At 41.5% G+C, this 26,649-nt stretch overlaps 1 long non-coding RNA gene across 1 annotated transcript; it reads right to left on the bottom strand.

The window, feature by feature from the left end:
• Positions 1–24,301: 24,301 nt before the first annotated feature.
• On the bottom strand, positions 24,302–24,957 carry LOC132144799 (uncharacterized). The gene is made up of 2 exons (XR_009434407.1): positions 24,532–24,957; positions 24,302–24,501 (listed from the first exon to the last, which is right to left on the bottom strand). It is a non-coding gene; the product is annotated as an uncharacterized LOC132144799 (long non-coding RNA).
• Positions 24,958–26,649: the final 1,692 nt, after the last annotated feature.

Below are 26,649 nucleotides of genomic sequence, written 5' to 3'. Positions count from 1 at the left end.
TACATTATGTATTTTGGCTATGGCTAATTCCATGCAGTTTCTATTCGATTCAGCTTCTCCTAATCAGTCTCATAATAATGCTTCGGCTCATTTGTGAGCTTCTCTTAGGGATTCAGAAGTACTCAGGAGGACTTCTAAACTAAAGGACTTCCTAGGTTCAGAAGGTTCTTTTAGTATTAAAATGCTTTGAGAATTACTGAAAATTATAATAATAATAATAATAATAATAATAATAATAATAATAATAATGAAATTGGGTGAACAAGTTCTAAAGTTAGGAGTGACATGAAATATAGCTATATCTCAATCTGAAAGATCATTTGTCATCATATATCACCATATTTCCCAGCCCTAAAATAGCACAATATTATAGACATAACAATAACACTTTACAATAACTTAACACTTTACAATAGTCTGAGATTTTTTTTTTTTACGTTACCTTTCAAAAAACAAACAAACAAAAAAACATATTACATGAGTTTATGCAATATATTTAATAAAATGAAATTATGATAAACTTAGAAAACTTAGAAAATCTTACCAAATCCAAATATTTGAACAGTGGAATAGTAGAATACATATTATATTATAATACTGAGTACCTAGACTTTCACTACTAATTTAATTCTGTGTTTCATATTTCATATGAATTCAATTCACATACAATTCATATATGTATTCTGTGCAATGGCTTTTTTTTTTAAGGACAACATAAATTCAAAATGGCCATTGAAAATTTTTATGTACAAAGGATTGGAACATCAATTTCAATCATTTTCTGCACTAGACATATGTGTTAAATTCTCTTTTACACACACAGAATCTGGAAATTATTGCTTTAAAGTAAAAAAAAAAAGGATTAAAAAAAAGAAACATACATATATTTCTAATCCTGCTGAGATTCAGTAAGTCATGCATCAAAGGCTTAATTTCCTGTCCACAGAACTGAGTCAAAATGGATCCTGCCCGGGTGCAGTATCTTCACAAAGACATTTGGATTTCTTTAGAAAGTGTGTTTTCCATCATGGTCTTCTGACCCTGCTTCAGGTAGGTATTAAAGGGGCTTAGGTGGGGGCAAATACTGAGAGCAAAGGTTTCTCTTTTAGCCACACAAACATCAGGTCATTGTTTAGGCTTTCACTCCTGGATTAACCAAGTCTGTGTGCAAGGGTGGCAATGTGTTGTACTTCAATGAGAGATGTGAGTGTTTTTGCTCATGATTTGCATGGTCATACAAATCACTTGACAGAGGGCAAGATGGATGGATTGTGTGGCATTCATTATCAAAAACCGTCAATTATCAAAACTATACAAAGTAAAAACAAAACAAAAAAAAAATTGATAAAATGCCTTAATTCTAAGAAAATGTCTTTTTTTTCTGAGAATTAGACTGCGACTTGTAGCTCATATTTCACAAGCGTGAGAAAAGTCATAATTGCAATTGCAAAATTGGAAATACAAGTAAAAAAGGCAGAATGACAAATGTATTTTTTGCAAATCTGACTTAATTTATCTGAATTGTTAGTTTATTTTCTGCAATTCTGAGTTTATGACTCACAATTGTGATTTATTTGTCACATTTCAGAGAAAATTTATAATTGTGAGTTTTCACAACTTATATTTCATTTCTTGGAGTTCTGGATTTATTTTATTGCGATTGTGAGGTTATATCCTTCAACTTTGTGAAAAATCAGAAGTGTGCAATAAGAATTTTTTTTTAAATATCTCAATTTTATCTCAAGTTAGATATTATGTTGGGTCACCACTTGGTTTCTAAAGTAAAATATCATGTTATGGTGCAAAACCAGTGGATAACTGGAGCCCAAATTATTGTTGTAGTGAATAAGACAGTGGAATTAGACATAGCCAAATATTCTGATTTCCCAACCCATCTACTTCACGGAAAATTTCTCCTTGAGGAAGTCTTTGATTGGGTGTGGACATCTTGCTAATATCACCTGTCAGGATGCAATGCTTCTAGCACTTCATTCCACATGAGAACATGTGTTGATAGAGGTATAACAACCAAGCTGCACTGCATCCGAATGAAGGGCTTTAATATGGCTTGTTTTTCAGCGCAGGTGACAAGGTCAGGTGATTGCAAAGCAGAGACTTTAAAGTACCCCTGATACCCGAGGTGGATCAATCACAGTAATTTAAGTGAGGAGAGGTGCGATAATGTTTGAAGAACCCATTTTGAGTGAAAGATTAAAGAACATCCCTATTCACCGCAGCCTCCTGGCTTTGGCTAAACACTCTCTGGAGACAGACCACAGATAGGGAACTATTACCTTGTACACTGGAAATGGGGACAATGGATGAGACGCAGGGAGAAGTTTAATGACGATAACCCAGAGATGAATGTCAGAACACAAATAAGGTGAAGATTTAACATCAGACACCAGAATCAGAGATTTTCCATTATAAACTGAAATTGGATTTTTTTATATGACACCTAAAGAATCCAATTTAGTGGTTATGCGCATTAACAGTATAGATGGCTTTGTTAAGTAGCACTAGATGGGCTCACCCTTAGCAGAGATGCATCCGCTTCATTTGAAAACGTATAGCCAGCACACAATGACTCAAACCGTTGGCTGGGGTTTTGTGTATCAGGCTTGGCAGGTGGCTTATGTTTGATAAGCTTTTGCTATTTGAATACAAATGGGCAGATCTGGGACTGTTACTGTGAAACGCTTGATGCTTTTTGCCCATGATTTACCAGTTCATGTTTAAAGAGACTCTATGTCACAAATGTGATTTCTGGTATCTGTGTGAATTTGAATGCAGCAAAGTGAAAATAAATGGTCTTATTTTCAAAACCATGTTCTGTTATCCATAAATGTGTTCCACCTTAACAGTTTCGGTCTAAAAATCTAAAAGCACAATGTTGGTAAATCAACCAGACATGGCATAATTAGGTCAGTGTTAACATTGTTTGTCGTTATGCAACAAAACCTTACAATCCATGTTATCCTGAATGATTTGAGAATGTTCCAAATATCACCCATTGTTCCAAGTGACCTTAAATAGGAGGGGAAAAATTCATGTCTGAAGTTCTTACCATGCTCAATGTTAAAAATTTGCTTCAATATTCTTAAAAATGTAGAAATAGTACATTCTTAAAACATGCCTTAATTTTACACCCCCCCCCCCCCCCCTTTTTTTAATCTATAAACATTTTGTTTAGTGCACAGTTTAAATGGGATTTTAAAGATACACATTCCTTAATTCAGCATTCACTTTGGTTGCTTCATTTCAAGAGGATAAATTATGTTAAATGTGAAAAAAAACTCTTACAAGAAAAACACTTTTTCTAATGTGCTGTGTTTTGTCTCCTGATACTACATAGCAATCCGACTCTCTCTCTCTCTCTGACCTTGTGCTGGCCTTCTAACACTGAAATATTCCCATTGCTGTTCCCAAACACACAATTACTTCAACTCTCCTTTGACTTTTCAAAAGGTAAAAAAGAGAGAGAAATAATTACAATTATGATAAATTCTACACATGGCATGTATGATACAACTATAGTTCTGCCATAAATAATACATTGTATGAATCTGATGCAAAGATGTCCTTAAGAGTGTTTATCTGTAAGACTTGTGGTCTTGAAGGAAACAAGTCTCATATGGTAATATTTTTTTTTTTTTTTATATAGCTGCATGATGGACAGATCTAAATTAAACATTAATCTTTCAGGATCAGTAGTAATTGTATGCAGTGTATACTGTTGTTCCCTGTAGCTGGTCCCCATGCATAGATACATATTATAGTTATGAGTTCATGATTAGGTCTGGGAGCATTGTGCTTATTCTTACGGCACAAAACTCACAAAAACAAACAAGAAGAGACAGAAAGATTATACACACCATGCATTCACTCAGTGAAACCCAGGGAGAGATGATCCATAAGGTTACCTGCACAGCAGTTTCACATTACATACCTTCCTCATGTTTGCCGAAGCGAGGTGAGTTTCTCAGAAGCTTTCTTTATTTCCTATCTCTAGTTCTCTGAGATGAAGCGGAGGGTCTGGAAGACGCAGGCTGGCAACCAGCATGTCAGTCGCACCCCTGGGCTGTTAGCTGGCTCATCAAAACAATGTGAAGGAAGGAAAAGAGTAAATTGTGCACATCCTCAATTGCAAATACAGAGAAGAGGACAGCTGAGTGGGTGTGAGCTTGGGGGTGGCAAGGAACATTTCTCCACAGGCTGATTCATATTGGTCACTGCGAGCGTTCACTTCCATTTTACACAGTCTGTTGATGGGCTGGCATACTGCTTTAGCCTCCCCAAAACTGCAGCTGCACTTCCTGCGAGGTGTGCTAATGTAACTGTATACATGCTATGTGACAATTGGTTACAGTGTCCCACTTACATAAATGTATTTAAGATAAACAGCATTGAGTGAAATTCAAACTGAGATGCAGAGGCAGACAGAGTACACCGTTTCATTACTTGAGTAAAAGTACAGATACCCCTTGATAAATTTTACTCAAGTACAAGTAAAAGTACTACAGTCAGATGTGTACTTAAGTAAAAGTATAAGTACTTGTTTTTAAAAGTACTTGAGTACAAGAGTACATTTTCTACATATTGCATTACTACTGCCACGGTGCTTACATTTATGTACAGAAACGTCCTACATGGAGTTATGAAAAATGTTAATGTTAATACCTTTTAGAATGTAAAAGGAATTGAAAGTAAAATCAAGTCATTTTCATCTTTTTACCATGTTGCTTTATTTAACATTTCTCACTTGCCAACAAGACAATAGCACAATGGCAACGCTATGACAAACCTTTGCTAGAGTTTTAATGGATTTTTTGCACCCACATTTGAATCTGACTGTGTTAAACACACCGCATACTCAAGAACATCAAAGAAAATGCTCAGCTTACATTAATGTGTAATATCAGAAAAGAAAATTCAGCTAACAATTGTGTACATGTGAGTTTGTCATTTTTTTCATCAATCAAATCAATAAACCTAAACCAGCAAAGAAGGCAATATAGCAATGTTCTGACACACCTCTGAACCTGAGTGTGTTATACACACAGCATAGAGCATAGAAGAGAAAATGATAATGATTAAGGAAAATCAGCTAATCAGCTGTGTTTAGGTCAGCGTACAAATAAGGAAAAATAAAATTCAGCTCTTTTGTCAAAGCAACTGAACAACATTCATTAGGAAATCAGTGGGTCAATAATGCAAAATGATAGTTAAAGGCAGTTCATCATTGAATTTAGTTATGTCATCTCTGTTCAGTTAAATAGTGTCTGTGCATTTATTTGCAATCAAGTCAACGATATCGCTGTAGATGAAGTGACCCCAACTAAGCAAGCCAGAGACGACAGCGGCAAGGAACCGAAACTCCATCGGCGACAGAATGGAGAAAAAAACCTTGGGAGAAACCAGGCTCAGTTGGGGGGCCAGTTCTCCTCTGACCGGACGAAACCAGTAGTTCAATTCCAGGCTGCAGCAAAGTCAGATTGTGCAGAAGAATCATCTGTTTCTTGTGGTCTTGTCCTGGTGCTCCTCTGAGATAAGTTCTTTACAGGGGATCTGTATCTGGGGCTCTAGTTGTCCTGTTCTCCGCTGTCTTTCAGGGATGTAGAGGTCCTTTCTAGGTGCTGATCCACCATCTGGTCTGGATACGTACTGGATCCAGGTGACTGCAGTGACCCTCTGATCTGGACACAGACTGGATCTGGTGGCCACGGTGACCTCGGAACAAGAGAGAAACAGACAAATATTAGCGTAGATGCCATTCTTCTAAAAATGTAGCAAGTACATAGGGTGTTATGGGAAGTGTTTCCGGTTCCGGTTTACCTAATTAATGCAGCCTAAAAATCCTTTAACGGATTTGGATATTAAAAGCATATTAGTATGTTATGTGTATGCCAGGTTAAAGAGATGGGTATTTAATCTAGATTTAAACTGCAAGAGTGTGTCTGCCTCCCGAACAATGTTAGGTAGGTTATTCCAGAGTTTAGGCGCCTAATAGGAAAAGGATCTGCCGCCCGCAGTTGATTTTGATATTCTAGGTATTATCAAATTGCCTGAGTTTTGAGAACGTAGCGGACGTAGAGGATTATAATGTAAAAGGAGCTCATTCAAATACTGAGGTGCTAAACCATTCAGGGCTTTATAAGTAATAAGCAATATTTTAAAATCTATTCGATGTTTGATAGGGAGCCAGTGCAGTGTTGACAGGACCGGGCTAATATGGTCATACTTCCTGGTTCTAGTAAGAACTCTTGCTGCTGCATTTTGGACTAGCTGTAGTTTGTTTACTAAGCATGCAGAACAACCACCCAATAAAGCATTACAATAATCTAACCTTGAGGTCATAAATGCATGGATTAACATTTCTGCATTTGACATTGAGAGCATACTCCGTAATTTAGATATATTTTTGAGATGGAAAAATGCAGTTTTACAAATGCTAGAAACGTGGCTTTCTAAGGAAAGATTGCGATCAAATAGCACACCTAGGTTCCTAACTGATGACGAAGAATTGACAGAGCAACCATCAAGTCTTAGACAGTGTTCTAGGTTATTACAAGCAGAGTTTTTAGGTCCTAAAACTAACACCTCTGTTTTTCAGAATTTAGCAGTAAGAAATTACTCGTCATCCACTTTTTTATATCGACTATGCATTCCATTAGTTTTTCAAATTGGTGTGTTTCACCGGGCCGCGAAGCTAACACCATGTTTCCTGATGATATCTCCCAAGGGTAACATATAAAGCGTGAAGAGTGGCGGCCCTAGTACTGAGCCTTGAGGTACTCCATACTGCACTTGTGATCGATAGGATACATCTTCATTCACTGCTACGAACTGATGGTGGTCATATAAGTATGATTTAAACCATGCTAATGCACTTCCACTGATGCCAACAAAGTGTTCAAGTCTATGCAAAAGAATGTTGTGGTCAATTGTGTCAAACGCAGCACTAAGATCCAATAAAACTAATAGAGAGATACACCCACGATCAGATGATGCGAGCAGATAATTTGTAACTCTAAGGAGAGCAGTCTCAGTAATATGATACGGTCTAAATCCTGACTTGAAATCCTCACATATACCATTTTTCTCTAAGAAGGAATATAATTGTGAGGATACCACCTTTTCTAGTATCTTGGACAGAAAAGGGAGATTCGAGATTGGTCTATAATTAACTAGTTCTTTGGGGTCAAGTTGTGTTTTTTTGATGAGAGGCTTAATAACAGCCAGTTTGAAGGTTTTGGGGACATATCCTAATGACAATGAGGAATTAATAATAGTCAGAAGAGGATCTATGACTTCTCGAAGCACCTCTTTTAGGAGCTTAGACGGTATAGGGTCTAACATACATGTTGTTGGTTTAGATGATTTAACAAGTTTATACAATTCTTCCTCTCCTATGGTAGAGAAAGACTGGAACTGTTCCTCAGGGGGTCTATAGTGCACTGTCTGATATGATACTGTAGCTGACGGCTGAATGGTTGCAATTTTATCTCTAATAGTATCGATTTTAGAACTAAAGTAGTTCATAAAGTCATTACTGCTGTGGTGTTAGGAAATGTCAACACTTGTTGAGGCTTTATTTTTCGTTAATTTAGCCACTGTATTGAATAAATATCTGTGGTTATGTTTGTTTTCTTCTAAAAGAGAAGAAAAGTAATCAGATCTAGCAGTTTTTAATGCTTTTCTGTAGGATATGTTACTTTCCCGCCAAGCAATACGAAATACCTCTAGTTTTGTTTTCCTCCAGCTGCGCTCCATTTTTTGGGCTGCTCTCTTTAGGGTGCGAGTATGCTCATTATACCATGGTGTCAAACTGTTTTCCTTAACCTTCCTTAAGCATAAAGGAGCAACTTTATTTAAAGTGCTAGAAAAGATTTGGTGTGGACATTTTTTGTATTTTCTAGTTCGGGGAACAGACATAGTCTCTATAGTGTGATATATAGGTGAAAAAGTCTCTATGAGCTGAGAATTAACTTACCTCTGTGACGGGAGGCAGCTAGCAGACGGTCGGTTTAGCTAGTCTGTCTGCTTCCTGACCTGGGCCCCAGTTAGTCAGGTATAAACACTAAGACTATTTGCCATATTTCTAGAGAGAAGAGTGGCGCCACCCCAGGAGGGATGAAGACCATCTCTTTTAAACAGATCAGGTCTGCCCCAAAAGCTTGTCCAATTGTCTATGAAACCTTTGTTATTCTGTGGGCACCATTTAGACATCCAGCCATTGAGTGATGACAATCTGCTATGCATCTCATCACCACGGTAAGCAGGGAGGGGACCAGAGCATATTACAGTGTCTGACATCGTGCTTGCAAGTTCACACCTCTTTAATGTTATTTTTAGTGATCTCCGACTGGCGAAGTCGAACATCATTAGCGCCGGCATGAATAACAATCTTACTGTATTTACGTTTAGCATTAGCCAGCACTTTTAAATTTGCCAAGATGTCAGGCGCTCTGGCTCCCGGTAAACATTTGACTATGGTGACTGGTGTCTCTTTATTCACGTTCCGTACAATAGAATCACCAATAACTAGAGCACTTTCATCAGGTTTCTCAGTGGGTGCATCACTGAGTGGGGAGAACCTGTTTAATGTTTTGATCGGAACAGAAGAGCGGTGTTTTGACCTGCCTCACCGTCACCCAGTTGCCCTGCTGCAGGGGCTCTGTTTCCGGAACCGAACAATGTACAGGAATCCCTGAGCTAGACGCATCCAAAGCCTTATCTAGAACCCTAACATTCTTACTGTCCTCAATTAAAGTTTGGATGCGTGTCTCTAATTCTGAAATCTTCTCTGTCAGCCTAACTATTTCCCTGCATTTATCACATGTGAATCCCTCATCAGCGACAGAGATAGATAAACTGTACATGTGGCAAGAGGTGCACATAACAATAACAGGAGAATTACTCAGCGTGCTTGATGAAATATTCTTACTGCGGTTGTTTGATGAACTTGTGAAAAACTGGAGCGAGAGAGAGGAGAGGAGAAAAGAAAAACAGCGATAGGTTCGAATGAAAACGCTAATGACAAGCTCACGAGTGCTAACACTTTACTAACGCAGTATTAAGCCCCTTCCTCTCACACTGACATACAGGCAAAGAAAGGAGAAAATACTTTTAGCTGAATAACACCATTCTCAAACACACAATCTATGTGTGACAACTTTCTCTGTGCATGTGTACTGTACTTCAATTCAAATGTCATGAAGTCTTTGGCGGAAAGCTGAAGGTGATTGTTGATAGGCTGTCCCAATCAGTGGCGCCTGCACAATCCAATCACGTTTGAGAGGGAAACAACAAATTGAGGGTTTCTGCGATTTTTCTTTTTTTCATTTTTTCCGTCCACACGGAGATGCGTTTCTGTGAATACGCACAAAATTTTTTATTCAGATAGGCGTTTTGTCCACACGGAATCCGGCGTTTTGGAAGAGTGAAACCAGTGTTTTTTGAAACCGGGTCCCAGAGTGGATAAATTTGAGAACGCCGCCTTTGTGTTTTCATCTGGACAATGAATCCGTATATTTTCTAGGGATGTCCCGATACCACTTTTTCACTTCCGATACTGATTCCGATTCAGCAGCTTTGGCTATTTGCCGATTTCGATATCAATCTGTTATTTTTATTTTATTATTTTACTAATATTAATAATAATAATAATAAAATAAATGGAAGCACTTTGCTCAATTAGCCACCTATAAACAAAAAATCTTTGTCATTATTTTATATTTGTTATTAAAAAAATAGATCAAAGATACACATTACCAATACACATAATACACTAATAAAAAACAGTGTTTTGCAGGTACAATAGTATTTAGCAGTAGCATTAAAAAAATGAATTAACAAGGTAAAATAAAACAATTATTATTTACAAATTACAATTGTACCTAAACAGTTTCCCATGCCTATGATTTTACTAATACAGTTGTCTGATTAATTGTATAGCCTCAAGCATTCAGAAATGACACACAAGAAAATGTAACTTCAATAAAACCAAGGATTAGTTTTTGTAAGGGTTGTGATGTCCACATGTTTTTGTTGAAGAAATTTTAGAGGCTAGCATTTATATCGCAAAAAGGTGGCCAAAAATGAAAGATTAAGTGAATATTTGACTTGAATTACTTAAACGGAACATTGAAACTCTACGAGCATATTAAAGCAGATGCGACATTAAAACATGTTATTAACAATGTTATCGAAATCCAAAAAAGATTAACAAGATTATGAAAGTACCTAAAAGTGATGCACAGGCCTCATCAGGCTTTTTTCTTTTCCTTATCTCGGCACCGGACTACTGTTGTCTTTTCCCGGGTATAGTTGTCCATCAGTTATGATCATTTGCAGACAAGCAAACATGAGGGGAAAGCGAGCGCGCTCGCGGCTGCGGGAATGACGCGTCACATGTGCTTCATCTGTCTACTATTTTCACCGTGAAACGCATTTTTCGTCCACGATCAAACATATTCATGTTGCACATCCCTTCCCTCGGAAGAAATCGCAGACCGAGGGCAGACCGGACCGCAAGTGCACTTTAACTCTAATACTCATGCGACACTGGCTACTACTGTTATCACGTGACAGGCTTGCTCGCTGAACTGGATGTCGCAGCAAGGGAAATGCTAATATTCAAGTATTTAGGCAAAGGTTTAAGCTAGATTTTCCCATGGTTTGTGTTGTATAGGTATCGGACATAGGTATCGGATCATATTTTTTTCTCCCCTCCGATCTCCGATCTCCGATCCAGCGTTCTGGGCCAGTATCTGGATGTCGTGGGAGTCGGGACAGCCCTAATATTTTCACAGAACAGCAGAATATGAACGAAATGCACAAAGTCTTTCGTTAAGCATTTTCCTCCTGTAGAAAAAAACAAACACTTAATATGGCATAATGTATTAGGATACGTTAAGTTCAATTAAAAGACCAAATTCGATATATTGTTATTATTTAATGTACTACAAGGCAAGCAGATGGCTATGAACACAATGCGAATGCTTTATAATGTGGCTTAATAACTAACTAAGATGATAAATACAATTCAGTAGGCCTAGCCTATATGTCTTGTTGTTGACTCAACGTATATACAGACCAGAAAATATGAACGTGCATTATGAAATGCATTAAGTGATTTTAAAAGGATCAGCTCCGTACAGGCAAGCAGACGAGTACAGAACGCAGTGCATTAAATTGTACATTAAGCGTTTTCCTCCTATAGAAAATCATTAGAAATAAAACACATCATGTAGCTTAATGGACAAAGTCAGTGATATAAACAAGTTGTAGAAAGTTTATTCTATACGGAAAAATGCTTAACGCGAGACTTTGCGCTTTGCGTTTAATCACCACCACAGCGTCTTCTCTCCATTGGCAACAAGCACGATTTGTGTCGATTGCAAGTGACATCACAAGTTGCGGAGAGTGCAAGTAGCGATTGCAAGTGACATTGTAATTTAGTTTATTTTTTCTTGTCTTCGCCACATGGCTACTGTTATAAAATGTTGAGAAATTCAAACAAAAAGTAAAAAAATAAAAAAATAAAATAAAATAAAAAATAAACACTGCAAGTGATGTCACTAGCGGAAGTGCAAGTGTCTGAGAGTGCAAGTCTGAGAATGCAAGTCTGAGAGTGCAAGTGCAAGTCTGCAGCCAGACCCTCTTTTATATTTTCTGAAACGATGACGTCATCAGCCCGACGTCTCTCCCCTAGTCAGACACGTAACAGCAAAAAAACATGAACAAACACTGAACGATTGTCTTTTTATTAACTAACATTAACACGGATTAATAAATGTAGGTCAAGGGTAATGAGCAAAGTCCATGTCTTCTTCTACGTTTTAAGTGTATCTCTGTGGCAGAATTACAGCGTCACATGGTGGTCTGGCATGTGTACTACAGATATTTCTTGAGACGAGGGAAAAAAGATTGGATTGGGGTAAGCTCCGTCTCCGTTTGGATGGGGCCGAAGAAGTAACGGGTACTTACGGTTATGGATAGAAATGTAGCGGAGTAAAGAGTACAATATTTGCCTCTAAAATGTCTTTCTCTTCTGCTCTCAATGGAGGCGGTCGCATTTCTCTCCTCTCCTCTCCCTCTTGACTTCCCTGCTTCGCCTGTTCTCTTGTCTCGTCTCGTCTACTGTGTGAGGCTCTCTCTGCACTGCTCTCCTAAACTGGACTATGGATTTGATTAATTGGTCTCTCAACGCAATTGACACCATCTTCTCGACGAGAAGCTTGGGTTCGGGGGAACCTGACTGCCCTGCCGGAACGTTTGCTGCTGGCTACACGATGGACGCGTGGGCGAATTGGCGGGTCGTGTGTCTGGCTGCTCTTTCCGTGGAGGACATTGAAGACATCTACCTATACGGAACCATGATAACAGGTTTTCTGCTGATTGGATTAGGCTTTGCCCTGGGTTATCGAAAAATTAAGAAGACGGGAACAGTTGTCCAAAGCCTCGCAAGGCTGCCCGTCATGACTGAGGCAGTGGGCAGAGCGGTCAGCATTGAGACTGAGACTATTAACCGCAATATGGATAACATCACGGTGAAGCTCACTGCTTTGGAAAAGAAATTGGAGAATTTGGAGACCAAAATGGACAATGAACAATCATAGTGACCGTGAAATGGAATGCAAGACAAAACAACTGGTATCTTATCTTCTTTCGGCTTTGCCAGCGCTGGCCTTGGCTAGCTTGGAACAACAAATTTCTCCCTGGGAGCACTGCAGCCAGAACTTTTTTCGCATTCCTCGCCCCCTTCACAGACACCTGCTGATTGTTGACTCTGTCTAGGACCTGACCAAGGCTGTCTCCATGGCAACTTGCTGTGACGCTGTACAATCTGCGGACTGAGGCATCTAGAGAGAATCGTAACTCTCCAGGCCTACAAATACACAAACTCTTACACATATACATATATGCACTCACCCCCCCACCCCCATACCTCGCCTTCGCCGCTTTGTTCTGCCAGTCTGGCAAGCGGGTCTGTGACCAGCGCTGTAAAAATAGTTGCAGGACCGGATGGCTGTTTGCCTGCGCTGGATTACCTCAACCCCCCCAATTTCCGTCCCCAGTTGCAAGTCGTGTGTTTATTGTGTATTGATTATGTGCTTTTGTGCTGAGGTGTTTTTACGGTTCTCACACTGTGCTCCCATAGGAGTTTTTTTCTACTCTCTTTCCTAATGTTTTTGCTGTTATCTCTTCCCCTCTCTAACTCACTCACATTTCACTGCTGGTTATGTATGCTATATATAATTTTGTATGTGACGAATAAATCTTGAATCTCTACTTGATTAAATGTACCATTTAAAAAATGGTATATGTGAGGATTTCCAGTCAGGATTTAGACCGTATCATAGTACTGAGACTGCTCTCCTTAGAGTTACAAATGATCTGCTCTTATCATCTGATTGTGGGTGTATCTCTCTATTAGTTTTATTGGATCTTAGTACTGCATTTGACACAATTGACCACAACATTCTTTTGCATAGACTTGAACACTTTGTTGGCATCAATGGAAGTGCATTAGCATTGTTTAAATCGTACTTATATGACCGCCATCAGTTCGTAGCAGTGAATGAAGATGTATCCTATCGATCACAAGTACAGTATGGAGTACCTCAAGGCTCAGTACTAGGGCCGCTATTCTTCACGCTTTATATGTTACCCTTGGGAGATATCATCAGGAAACATGGTGTTAGCTTTCACTGTTATGCTGATGATACTCAGCTCTATATTTCTTCGCGGCCCGGTGAAACACACCAATTTGAAAAACTAATGGAATGCACAGTCGATATAAAAAACTGGATGACGAGTAATTTCTTACTGCTAAATTCTGAAAAAACAGAGGTGTTAATTATAGGACATAAAAACACTGCTTGTAATAACCTAGAACACTGTCTAAGACTTGATGGTTGCTCTGTCAATTCTTCGTCATCAGTTAGGAACCTAGGTGTGCTATTTGATCGCAATCTTTCCTTAGAAAGCCACGTTTCTAGCATTTGTAAAACTGCATTTTTCCATCTCAAAAATATATCTAAATTACGGCCTATGCTCTCAATGTCAAATGCAGAAATGTTAATCCATGCATTTATGACCTCAAGGTTAGATTATTGTGATGCTTTATTGGGTGGTTGTTCTGCATGCTTAGTAAACAAACTACAGCTAGTCCAAAATGCAGCAGCAAGAGTTCTTACTAGAACCAGGAAGTATGACCATATTAGCCCGGTCCTGTCAACACTGCACTGGCTCCCTATCAAACATTGTATAGATTTTAAAATATTGCTTATTACTTATAAAGCCCTGAATGGTTTAGCACCTCAGTATTTGAATGAGCTCCTTTTATATTATAATCTTCTACATCCGCTATGTTCTCAAAACTCAGGCAATTTGATAATACCTAGAATATCAAAATCAACTGCGGGAGGCAGATCCTTTTGGCGCCTAAACTCTGGAATAACCTACCTAACATTGTTCAGGAGGCAGACACACTCTTGCAGTTTAAATCTAGATTAAAGACCCATCTCTTTAACCTGGCTTACACATAACATACTAATATGCTTTTAATATCCAAATCCGTTAAAGGATTTTTAGGCTGCATTAATTAGGTAAACCGGAACCGGAAACACTTCCCATAACACCCTATGTACTTGCTACATCATTAGAAGAATGGCATCTACGCTAATATTTGTCTGTTTCTCTCTTATTCCGAGGTCACCGTAGCCACCAGATCCAGTCTGTATCCAGATCAGAGGGTCACTGCAGTCACCCGGGTCCAGTACGTATCCAGACCAGATGGTGGATCAGCACCTAGAAAGGACCTCTACTGCCCTGAAAGACAGCCGAGACCAGGACAACTAAAGCCCCAGATACAGATCCCCTGTAAAGACCTTGTCTCAGACGACCACCAGGACAAGACCACAGGAAACAGATGATTCTTCTGCACAATCAGACTTTGCTGCAGCCTGGAATTGAACAACTGGTTTCGTCTGGTCAGAGGAGAACTGGCCCCCTAACTGAGCCTGGTTTCTCCCAAGGTTTTTTTTTCTCCATTCTGTCACCGATGGAGTTTCAGTTCCTTGCCGCTGTCGCCTCTGGCTTGCTTAGTTGGGGTCATTTCATCTACAGCGATATCGTTGACTTGATTGCAAATAAATGCACAGACACTATTTAACTGAACAGATGACATCACTAAATTCAATGATGAACTGCCTTTAACTATCATTTTGCATTATTGACAAACTGTTTTCCTAATGAATGTTGTTCAGTTGCTTTGACGCAATGTATTTTGTTTAAAGCGCTATATAAATAAAGGTGACTTGACTTGACTTGAGTAAAGTCATGAGTACTCCCCAAAAATGAGTAAAGTACAGATCCCTCAAAATTGTACTTAAGTACTGTACTCAAGTAAATGTACTCCGTTACTGTCCGGCTCTGCTGAGATGTTGTATAATCTGTAACACCAAGTCTTTCAGTCTTAAAGGGATACTCCACCCCAAACTGAAAATGTTGTTATTAATCACATACCCCAGGGTAAGTGATTAATGACAAAATTTTCATTTTGGGGTGGAGTATCCCTTTAACAGTTAGGGAGTGTAACAGGTAAATGTAAGAAAATAATGGTTTAATTTAGTTTAAGTCAAGTCAAGTCAAGTCTGCTTTATTGTCATTTCTTCCACATGTACAGTACAGTACATACATACAGAGAATCAAAATTGCGTTACTTTCAGACCCCCGGTGCATACAGATAACATTGACAGTAGAGCCTAAAAATCTAGATCAAATATAAAATGTAGATACAACTATACAATAAAGGAATGTAAAAAAGACATATAATAAAATTAAGAATAAAGTTAAATAAAGCAGCGCAAATCAGTGAAGTGAACAAACAGTGCAGATAAAAGATTTTTAGTGCAAACAACTTATTTAGTCTGATTAAAGTGACAAAGGGCTCAAGAGCAGTTATTTTATTTAACTGACTGATGAGTTAGTTGAATGACATCAGTTCCATGCTGATTGGCTGGTTGAGGTAGTGAGCAGACCAATGCTGCACAAAGCGATTGGTGCATGTCATCGTCTACTAGGGGGGGGGGGGGGGGGTGGAAGGACCTGGGGATGTGGGATCTGGGGGGGGGATCATAGTTCAGTGGTGCCTGGGGCAGAAAAGGGGAGGGGGGGCACTTTCGGCAGCGAGTTCAGCTTCCTGACAGCCTGGTGACTGAAGAAGCTGTGTGATGGGTCAGTGGGATCACCTGCGATACAGAGGGCTTTGCGGGTGAGACAGGTTCCGTAAATATCCTGCAGGGAGGGGAGAGAGACACCAATGATCTTCTCAGCTGCTCTCACTATGCGTTGGAGAGTTTTTTAGCAGGACGCGTTGAAGGCACCATACCACAAAGTGATGCAGCTCGACAGGATGCTCTCGATTGTGCCTCTGTAGAAGATGTACATGATGGGGCTCTGGCTCTTCTCAGTTTGTGGAGGAAGTAGAGACACTGTTGTGATGTCTTGGCCAGTGCTGCTGTGTTTTCAGTCCAGGAGAGGTCCTCTGTGATGTGCACACACAGGAACTTGGTGCTGCTCGCTCTCTCCACAGTCGCACCGTTGATGGTCAGAGGAACGTGCTGAGTGTGTGCTCTCCTGAAGTCAACAACAATCTCCTTCGTCTTCTCCACGTTCAGAGAGAGATTGTTGTCACTGCACCACCTGGCCAGGCGGCTCACCTCGCTCCAGTAGTTTGTCTCAGCTTTGTTGCTAATGAGACTGTGGCAGGGGAGGTGTGGTTTAGCGAGGTCTGCGACGGGAGGGAGAGTGAGGAGATCAGCGGTGGTAAGTGAGTTAAGTGAGAGACAAGTGACACCTGCTTCACATTGCAGTGATTGGCGTGGGGAAGCAGTATTTAAGCCAGCTGGGAACCAGAGACAAACGAGAGACCTGAGGACTCGTGGGAGGAAACGACCGACAGAAAGCGAGAGCCTGAAAGTATCAATGTTATGATTTATGCGCATGTGGCGCGACTTTGTTTTCCGTTCTTTGATTCAGCATAATAAAGTTCCCACGAGCCTCAGTACGCCGACCCTGGTCTCCTTCCTTCTCTGCCATACAAACTTTATCACACTGGTGCCGAAAACCCGGGAAGGAAGGCGAACGACGCCGCCATGCAAACCCCGTCAGGATCATCGGGAACGCCGTTTGCGGAGCTCATTACATCGCTCGCGGGCCTGCATCAGGAACAACATCAAGCCCTGCTGGAGCTGCGAGCCGACCACGAACATCGGTTTCAGGCAATGATGCAGGTCCAGCGGGAGGACCGCGAGCTGTTCCGGAGCATGCTGGACCGGGAGGTTCAGACGAGGTCGGCCTCCCCCAGTTCCAGCCCTGCTGCCCACATGCCTCTTACGAAGATGGGGCCAACAGATGATCCGGAAGCGTTCCTCGATTTGTTTGAGAGGACGGCCAAGGCGTGTGGGTGGCCAGAGGACAGCTGGCCGGTCCGGATAATTCCGCTGCTGTCAGGGGAGGCCCAGAAGGCTGCTCAACAACTGCCCGTCCAGAACCTCCTGGTATATGCAGACTTAAAAAGAGCAGTGCTCCAAAGGGTCGGCCTCAGCCCCGAGCAGCACCGTCAACGCTTTCGGTCGCTAGAACTGACCGAAGCGGGCCGGCCCTTTGTCTTAGCCCAGCAGCTCCGGGACTCCTGCCGCAAATGGCTGTTGGCCGGAGGAAGCGACGCCGAGACCATTATCAACACCGTGGTGCTGGAGCAGTTCATCTCACGACTCCCGAAGAGGACTGCTCAGTGGGTCCAGTGCCACCGGCCGGCGTCGCTGGATCTGGCCATCCAACTGGCGGAGGATCAGCTGGCGGCGTGTTCCGGGGTCGGCGAACCCCTTCCATCTGTCTCTCTCTCTCTCTCTTCCCCCCCCTCTCTCTCTCCTCTTCCTCCAAAGCCTGTCCCTTTACCCAGGTCTCGGTACAAGGGGCCACCGAGGGCCGCACCCCGTTGGAGAGCAGGGACGGAGCCGGCCGCCATGTCATGGGGTCCCGCAGGCTGCCCCCGATCAAGCCGGGTTGTACCAAATACCCGTGAGTATTAAGGGGGGTACCTATCAGGCTTTGGTGGATTCAGGTTGTAACCAGACCTCCATCCATCAAAGCCTGATACAATCCGGGGCATTGGATACGGGCCGCGTGGTTAAGGTGAGGTGTGTGCACGGGGATATAGTGGAATACCCTATAAAAACCATAGGCATCAAATTTAGGGGACAAAAGCATTATGTGGAGGTGGCCGTTAGTCCGCGCCTCCGGCATCCACTAATCTTGGGTACCAATTGGCCAGCTTTTGAACAATTATTGGGGTGTTTAACAGTGGATGCCTCTGGGAAAAAGAGAGGCCCGGTTGGCGGGGCGTGCGCTCAGGTGGGAGAATCTGTACCCGGACCCAGTGGGAAGCTTCAGGGGAACCGAGCGAGTTGGCGAGGCTAAACGTTTCCAGTCGCGATGACTTTCCCCTGGAGCAGTCCCAGGATGAGACCCTTAAACATGCATTCGAGCAGGTCCGTTCCATCGATGGGCAGGTCCTCCATCCTGACCGCGCGCTCTCTTATCCGTATTTTGCCGTTATTAAGGACCGGTTGTATCGAGAGACCCATGACGCTCAGACAAAGGAAGATACGGCCCAATTATTAGTACCTAAGAGCCGTCGGGAAATGCTTTTCCAGGCGGCACATTGCAATCCAATGGCGGGGCATTTAGGTATGACAGCCACGCTAAATCGTCTAATGACCCGATATTTTTGGCCGGGCATTCACGAGAACGTCCGCAGATGGTGCGCGTTGTGTCGGGAATGTCAGATGGTGAATCCACCGGCCACCCCAAAAGCGCCGTTGCGCCCTCTACCTCTAGTGCAGGTACCCTTCGAACGAATTGGTATGGACCTCATCGGGCCATTAGAACGATCCGCACGGGGATATCGTTTTGCATTAGTCATAGTGGATTATGCAACACGATATCCCGAAGCAGTGGCGCTCCGCAATATCTCGGCGAAGAGTGTGGCGGACGCCCTGTTTCGTTTAATCTCCCGCGTGGGAATCCCAAAAGAGACTCTCACAGACCAAGGCACCGCGTTTATGTCACGCACGTTACGCGAATTATACGAATTATTGGGCATTAAAGCGGTACGGACCAGCGTCTATCACCCACAAACAGACGGACTGGTCGAATGATTTAATCGCACTTTGAAAACAATGATTCGTAAATTCGTACAAGAAGACGCGAAAAATTGGGATAGATGGCTAGAGCCCCTCTTATTCGCTGTGCGCGAGGTCCCCCAAGCCTCCACGTGGTTTTCCCCCTTCGAGCTTCTTTACGGACGCCAGCCCCGCGGGGTGCTGGACGTCCTGAAAGAAACTTGGGAGGACGGACATTCGGATAGCAAAAATAAAATTCAGTATGTCATGGACCTGAGAGCAAAACTCCATACACTGGGGCGGCTCTCAATGGAGAATTTGCTTCAGGCCCAGGGCAGACAAAGCCAGCTGTATAACAGGGGAACTAAGCTCCGAGAATTTGCACCGGGAGATAAAGTGCTCGTATTACTGCCAACCTCCAGCTCCAAATTATTATCAAAGTGGCAAGGACCCTTTGAGGTCACACAGCGAATAGGCGATCTCAATTATGAAGTAGTACGAACAGACAGAGGCGACTCCAGGCAAATTTACCACCTCAACCTCCTTAAAAAATGGAGCGAAGAGGAGTCAGTGTTGCTAGCGACGGCAGTGAGCGGAGTGGAGGATCTCGGGCCAGAGGCGATCATTAAAGAAAAATCCCTTGCCCTGGCCCCGGGAGGGGATCACCTCTCGCCCTCGCAGCTCACTGACATTGGACAGTTACAGTCCGAATTTGCAGACGTGTTTTCGCCTCTACCTGGTCGTACTAATCTGATTCAGCACCATATTGAGACAGAGCCGGGCGTGGTGGTTCGCAGCCGGCCATATAGATTACCTGAACACAAGAAAAAGGTGGTTCAGACAGAATTAGAGGAGATGCTGGGGTTAGGAGTAATCGAGGAGTCCCACAGTGATTGGGCGAGCCCGATTGTTTTGGTCCCTAAAACGGACGGCTCGGTGCGATTTTGTGTGGACTATCGCAGGGTGAACGCAGTGTCAAAATTTGATGCTTATCCAATGCCACGGATTGACGAGTTGCTCGATCGGTTAGGTACGGCTCGCTTTTATTCGACATTGGACTTGACAAAAGGATATTGGCAGATCCCCTTATCTCCCATGTCTAGAGAAAAAACAGCCTTCACCACGCCGTTTGGTTTACACTAATTTGTGACGCTTCCGTTCGGCTTGTTCAGGGCCCCCGCTACGTTCCAGCGTCTCATGGATCGAGTGCTGCGCCCGCATGCTGCATATGCCGCCGCCTACCTGGATGATATTATCATTTATAGTGGCGACTGGCGGCGGCATATGGAGCATGTGAGGGCTGTCCTCGAGGCGCTGAGACGGGCGGGGCTAACGGCCAACCCGAAAAAGTGTGCGGTTGGGCGGGTGGAGGTAAGGTATCTGGGCTTCCACTTGGGTAACGGGCAAGTGCGTCCCCAAATTGACAAGACGGCAGCAATTGTGACTTGCCCCAGACCCAAGACCAAAAAGGAGGTGAGGCAGTTCCTGGGGCTGGCGGGATATTATAGGAGATTTATTCCTGGTTATTCGGACCTCACCAGCCCCCTGACTGACCTCACTAAAAAGGAGGTACCAGATACGGTCCAATGGACGGAGCGGTGCCAACAGGCCTTTACCCGAGTTAAGGCTGCCCTGTGTGGTGGACCGCTCCTGCACTCTCCTAACTTTTCTCTCCCCTTTTTGTTGCAGACTGACGCGTCGGACAGGGGGCTGGGCGCGGTCCTGTCCCAGGAGGTGGGGGGGGAGGATCGCCCGGTGCTGTACATTAGCCGGAAGCTCTCTAAGAGAGAGGCTAAGTACAGCACCATAGAAAAGGAGTGTTTGGCCATCAGGTGGGCGGTCCTCACCCTTCGTTACTACCTCCTGGGGCGGGAGTTCACCCTCTGCTCGGACCACGCGCCCCTCCAGTGGCTCCACCGCATGAAGGATACCAACGCGCGAATCACCCGTTGGTATCTAGCTTTACAGCCATTTAAGTTCAAGGTGATTCACAGGCCGGGGGCGCAGATGGCTGTGGCCGACTTCCTCTCCAGGAATGGGGGGGGGGGGGGCTGCAGGCCGGATGGCTCCCCGGCCTGAGTCGGGCGGTGGGGGTATGTGGCAGGGGAGGTGTGGTTTAGCGAGGTCTGCGACGGGAGAGAGAGTGAGGAGATCAGCGGTGGTAAGTGAGTTAAGTGAGAGACAAGTGACACCTGCTTCTCATTGCAGTGATTGGCGTGGGGAAGCAGTATTTAAGCCAGCTGGGAACCAGAGACAAACGAGAGACCTGAGGACTCGTGGGAGGAAACGACCGACAGAAAGCGAGAGCCTGAAAGTATCAATGTTATGATTTAACAACTGGGATAATTAGAAAATCGCAGAGGAGGACAAATAGGTCCTCATGAGAGGCGCCACGCGGAGGCTGGATGTCATTTATAAATAGGGTTTCCAGTATTTTTGCCATGGGCCAATCGCCAATGTATGGTTGGGACGAGGATTTATTCGCTAACCGCCGAGAACTCCTACGAATGGTAGTGTTATCTTCTGGGCAGGCATCCTGCCCTTGATCCGATTGGAATGGTGATGGCCGGGTTTCCTCAGAAGAGTCTTGCCATTCTTCCTCGACAGCGGCGGAAGTCATAGCTGACCATAGGGTGAGTAGAATCAGTACTTTTGCGTTTGACCACATGAATGATTTACCAGCGTATAGATCAGCAGAAGCGAGCAGCAGCCTGTATGACCAACTGAATGTGCTTTAAATAGGGCGCCTTGTTTGAGCTTTGGCCATTTAGCAGCGAGGGGAGTTAACCAGCTGAAGCAGATCAGCTGGAGCAGATCAGCTGACGGGACAGTGTTATTAATAAATAGCATTAGCAGCGTCTTGACTACCTGGCCTGCCAGAACTGACGCTCAATTTGTCCTATATTGCCTATAAACCCAGTTTAACATCAATTTGATGAAAACGTAGATTGAAGTGGATTAGATTTTATTTGCCTCACTGGACACATGAAAAAAATCACCCTTCCTCCCAATAATTGGGACAATAGGTAGCATGGCTCCATTTTCAGATTTGAGGCTTTCATGTCCAAACTGAAGAGGACAAAAAGTGGCTAAACCAGAGGGGAAATAAGATACTCTTATCCACATATTCACAATCAAAGGACACAGAACTATATATATATCAGGCCAAAGACAAAAATAAGTCCTATTTGGAGGTGAATGTTGGACAATGATTGCTTGATTGATTCATGATAGATAGATAGATAGATAGATAGATAGATAGATAGATAGATAGATAGATAGATAGATAGATAGATAGATAGATAGATAGATAGATAGATAGATAGATAGATATATTCATTTGAATGCAGTTATCATTGGCATTAATGTAAAATTATTTCTCTTTTTTTAATTGTTAAAAGTTCTATGTGAAACACTTCAGCACTTTTGTCACAAATGTTTCTGTCACTTGGTGGAAGTTTGCCAAATTATGCAGATGGACAGGTTGCTTGGCATTTTCAGGCATCATAGGCAACCTCCCGAAACAAAGGCTGTTCTTAAAGTCATGATTAATCTGGAAAAATGCAATAATAATAATAATAATAATAATACATCAAAGATGACAGTGTGATTATATGTGATTATACAGTAAGTATAAATATGTTATTCAATACAGAAAAAATAAATTATTAATATAATGCAAAAATATAAATAAATAAAAACATAAAACGTTTTTAGCTTAGTAACATTTTAACGTTAAACTGTGAGTTGAATTGTCTAGACTAATATTAAAAATGAATACATAATTATTCAGCATGATAGCTAGATACCTCATACTGAGACTTCATTTAAGCCAAACTTTAGGCTGAAATCATTTGACAATAATGTTGCAGTTTAAAATGTTTATTGCACACTATTTGTTTTGTACAAAACTGTTTGATTTTGTATTGTAATGTTTTGTATATATATAATTTCATTTATGCATTTAGCAGACGCGACTTACACTGCATTCAGGCTATCAATTTTTACCTATCATGTGTTCCCGGGGAATCGAACCCCCAACCAATGCTCTACCAATTGAGCTACAGGAACACTATATATATATATATAAATGAAGAGTTCAGATGCAAAAGCCTCTAAGTGCCATCTGAAATTTTCATCTAAAATTTGGATTTTTATCAGGCTCTAGGGCTGCAACTAACGATTATTTGATAATCGATTAATCTGTCGATTATTTTTACGATTAATCGATTAATCTTTATGTACTTATATTTTAGTTTTGCCCATTTTTTCCAATTAAATTATTAACAAAGGGTTTTAATGAGGCTTTATCATTCAACAGACTTTTTAGAGATTTTAACCATTTTGATTGGTCATATCCTCATCAAAAATATACCTGCAGTTTTGTTTTATTATGTGTTAGTAATCCTTTGTCAAACTCTTCTGCAATCAAAACACTGACCCATACTCTAGCAAATTTCACAAGATTTCAAATAATGTTTTCACCATGGCAGTCCGTATGGTTCCTAAAGTAGTTTAACTTCCCGAACAAAGCTTATTAAGGAATCTTTCAGAAAATATTTTCATGAAGAATAAGAATAAAACAGAATAAATTTGCAGTACATTGCATTTTATTATTATTTTTGGGATGTTTATTCCTGTAAACACACAACTTATACCTGGGAAACAGCTTTATAGCTAATAAAAGTCTTAAACAGTTAAACAGTTCAGTAGTGCAGAGTTTACAGGTTACTCTTATTTTTTGAAGGCTCAAAGTAAAGTACTCCCAAACTTTGGATGACTTCGTTCGATTAGTTTTATCTTCCGCTTTTTTCTTTCTTTTTTTTCTCAAGCTTACTCCACTGCCGTCTGTCTCCACCATCTCACTGCAATAGCATCCAGCTGCAGCCCCGCAGACTCACCTCCGGCTAGACACTACTGGCTGGACACCAGTGGATAGACAGCCTACGTCATTTCCATTTTCTCCGTCATTTCCATTTCACCGCTAATTTCCGTTTTCACCGCTGGATGGACAGCAATTTTATTTCCTATTTTCACCTCTGGATTGAGATATATTTATTTTATATTTTCACCTCTGGATAGACAGCATATTTAGTTCTCACCTCTGGATGGACAGAATATTTATTTTATATTTTCACCTCTGGATAGACAGCATATTTAGTTCTCACCTCTGGATGGACAGTATATTTATTTTATATTTTCACCTCTGGATAGACATATATTTATTTTATATTTTCACCTCTGGATAGACAGCATATTTAGTTCTCACCTCTCGATGGACAGAATATTTATTTTATATTTTCACCTCTGGATAGACAGCCTATTTAGTTCTCACCTCTGGATGGAAAGTATATTTATTTTATATTTTCACCTCTGGATTGACATTTATTTATTTTATATTTTCACGTATGGATAGACAGCATATTTATTTTCTGTTTTCATCAGTGGATAGACAGCATTCTTTGCAGGCTTAATTGCACACGTCTTTTCCGTATTGTCATTTTACTTTTATGACTTAAAATATATAATATAAAAGCTGTGTGCAAATTGAAATATGATCTTTATCATATCTCTTTACATAAAACAATTCTCAATAATATACTTAATATTATAACATCAATAATTCATGCAAACTGCATTCACAAGAACCACCTTGAAAATATATATCGTTCAGATCATATCACTATTTTTTGTGACTTAAATTCAGCCTAGATCAATGGACTATAACGTTTTGTCAATATAACAGACTTGTACATGTTAATTGACCACAGTTTTTTGCCTTGCCCATTTGGATATTTTTTTTTTGTACAACCCGAATTCCGGAAAAGTTGGGACGTTTTTTAAATTTTAATAAAATGAAAACTAAAGGAATTTCAAATCACATGAGCCAATATTTTATTCACAATAGAACATAGATAACGTAGCAAATGTTTTAACTGAGAAATTTTACACTTTTATCCACTTAATTAGCTCATTTAAAATTTAATGCCTGCTACAGGTTTTAAAAAAGTTGGCACGGGGGCAACAAATGGCTAAAAAAGCAAGCAGTTTTGAAAAATTCAGCTGGTAGAACATCTAGTGATTAATTAAGTTAATTGATAACAGGTCTGTAACATGATTAGCTATAAAAGCTTTGTCTTAGAGAAGCAGAGTCTCTCAGAAGTAAAGATGGGCAGAGGCTCTCCAATCTGTGAAAGACTGCGTAAAAAAATTGTGGAAAACTTTAAAAACAATGTTCCTCAACGTCAAATTGCAAAGGCTTTGCAAATCTCATCATCTACAGTGCATAAAATCATCAAAAAATTCAGAGAAACTGGAGAAATCTCTGTGCGTAAGGGACAAGGCCGGAGACCTTTATTGGATGCCCATGGACTTCGGGCTCTCAGAGGACACTGCATCACTCATCGGCATGATTGTGTCAATGACATTACTAAATGGGCCCAGGAATACTTTCAGAAACCACTGTCGGTAAACACAATCCGCCGTGCCATCAGCAGATGCCAACTAAAGCTCTATCATGCAAAAATGAAGCCATATGTGAACATGGTCCAGAAGCGCCGTCGTGTCCTGTGGGCCAAGGCTCATTTAAAATGGACTATTTCAAAGTGGAATAGTGTTTTATGGTCAGACGAGTCCAAATTTGACATTCTTGTTGGAAATCACGGACGCCGTGTCCTCCGGGCTAAAGAGGAGGGAGACCTTCCAGCATGTTATCAGCGTTCAGTTCAAAAGCCAGCATCTCTGATGGTATGGGGGTGCATAAGTGCATACGGTATGGGCAGCTTGCATGTTTTGGAAGGCTCTGTGAATGCTGAAAGGTATATAAAGGTTTTAGAGCAACATATGCTTCCCTCCAAACAATGTCTATTTCAGGGAAGGCCTTGTTTATTTCAGCAGGACAATGCAAAACCACATACTGCAGCTATAACAACAGCATGGCTTCATCGTAGAAGAGTCCGGGTGCTAACCGGGCCTGCCTGCAGTCCAGATCTTTCACCTATAGAGAACATTTGGCGCATCATTAAACGAAAAATACGTCAAAGACGACCACGAACTCTTCAGCAGATGGAAATCTATATAAGGCAAGAATGGGACCAAATTCCAACAGCAAAACTCCAGCAACTCATAGCCTCAATGCCCAGACGTCTTCAAACTGTTTTGAAAAGAAAAGGAGATGCTACACCATGGTAAACATGCCCCGTCCCAACTATTTTGAGACCTGTAGCAGAAATCAAAATTGAAATGAGCTCATTTTGTGCATAAAATTGTAAACTTTCTCAGTTGAAACATTTGCTATGTTATCTATGTTCTATTGTGAATAAAATATTGGCTCATGTGATTTAAAAGTCTTTTAGTTTTCATTTTATTAAAATTTAAAAAACGTCCCAACTTTTCCGGAATTCGGGTTGTAAATGTAACTACTTCTGTTTTTAAAATATACGTAGATTCACAT

The sequence above is a fragment of the Carassius carassius genome, chromosome 8, assembly GCF_963082965.1.
Source record: "Carassius carassius chromosome 8, fCarCar2.1, whole genome shotgun sequence".
NCBI classification, from domain to species: Eukaryota; Metazoa; Chordata; class Actinopteri; order Cypriniformes; family Cyprinidae; genus Carassius; species Carassius carassius.
The sequence above is the reverse complement of the archived record's forward strand: the minus strand, read 5'-3'. Positions and strand labels throughout refer to the sequence as shown.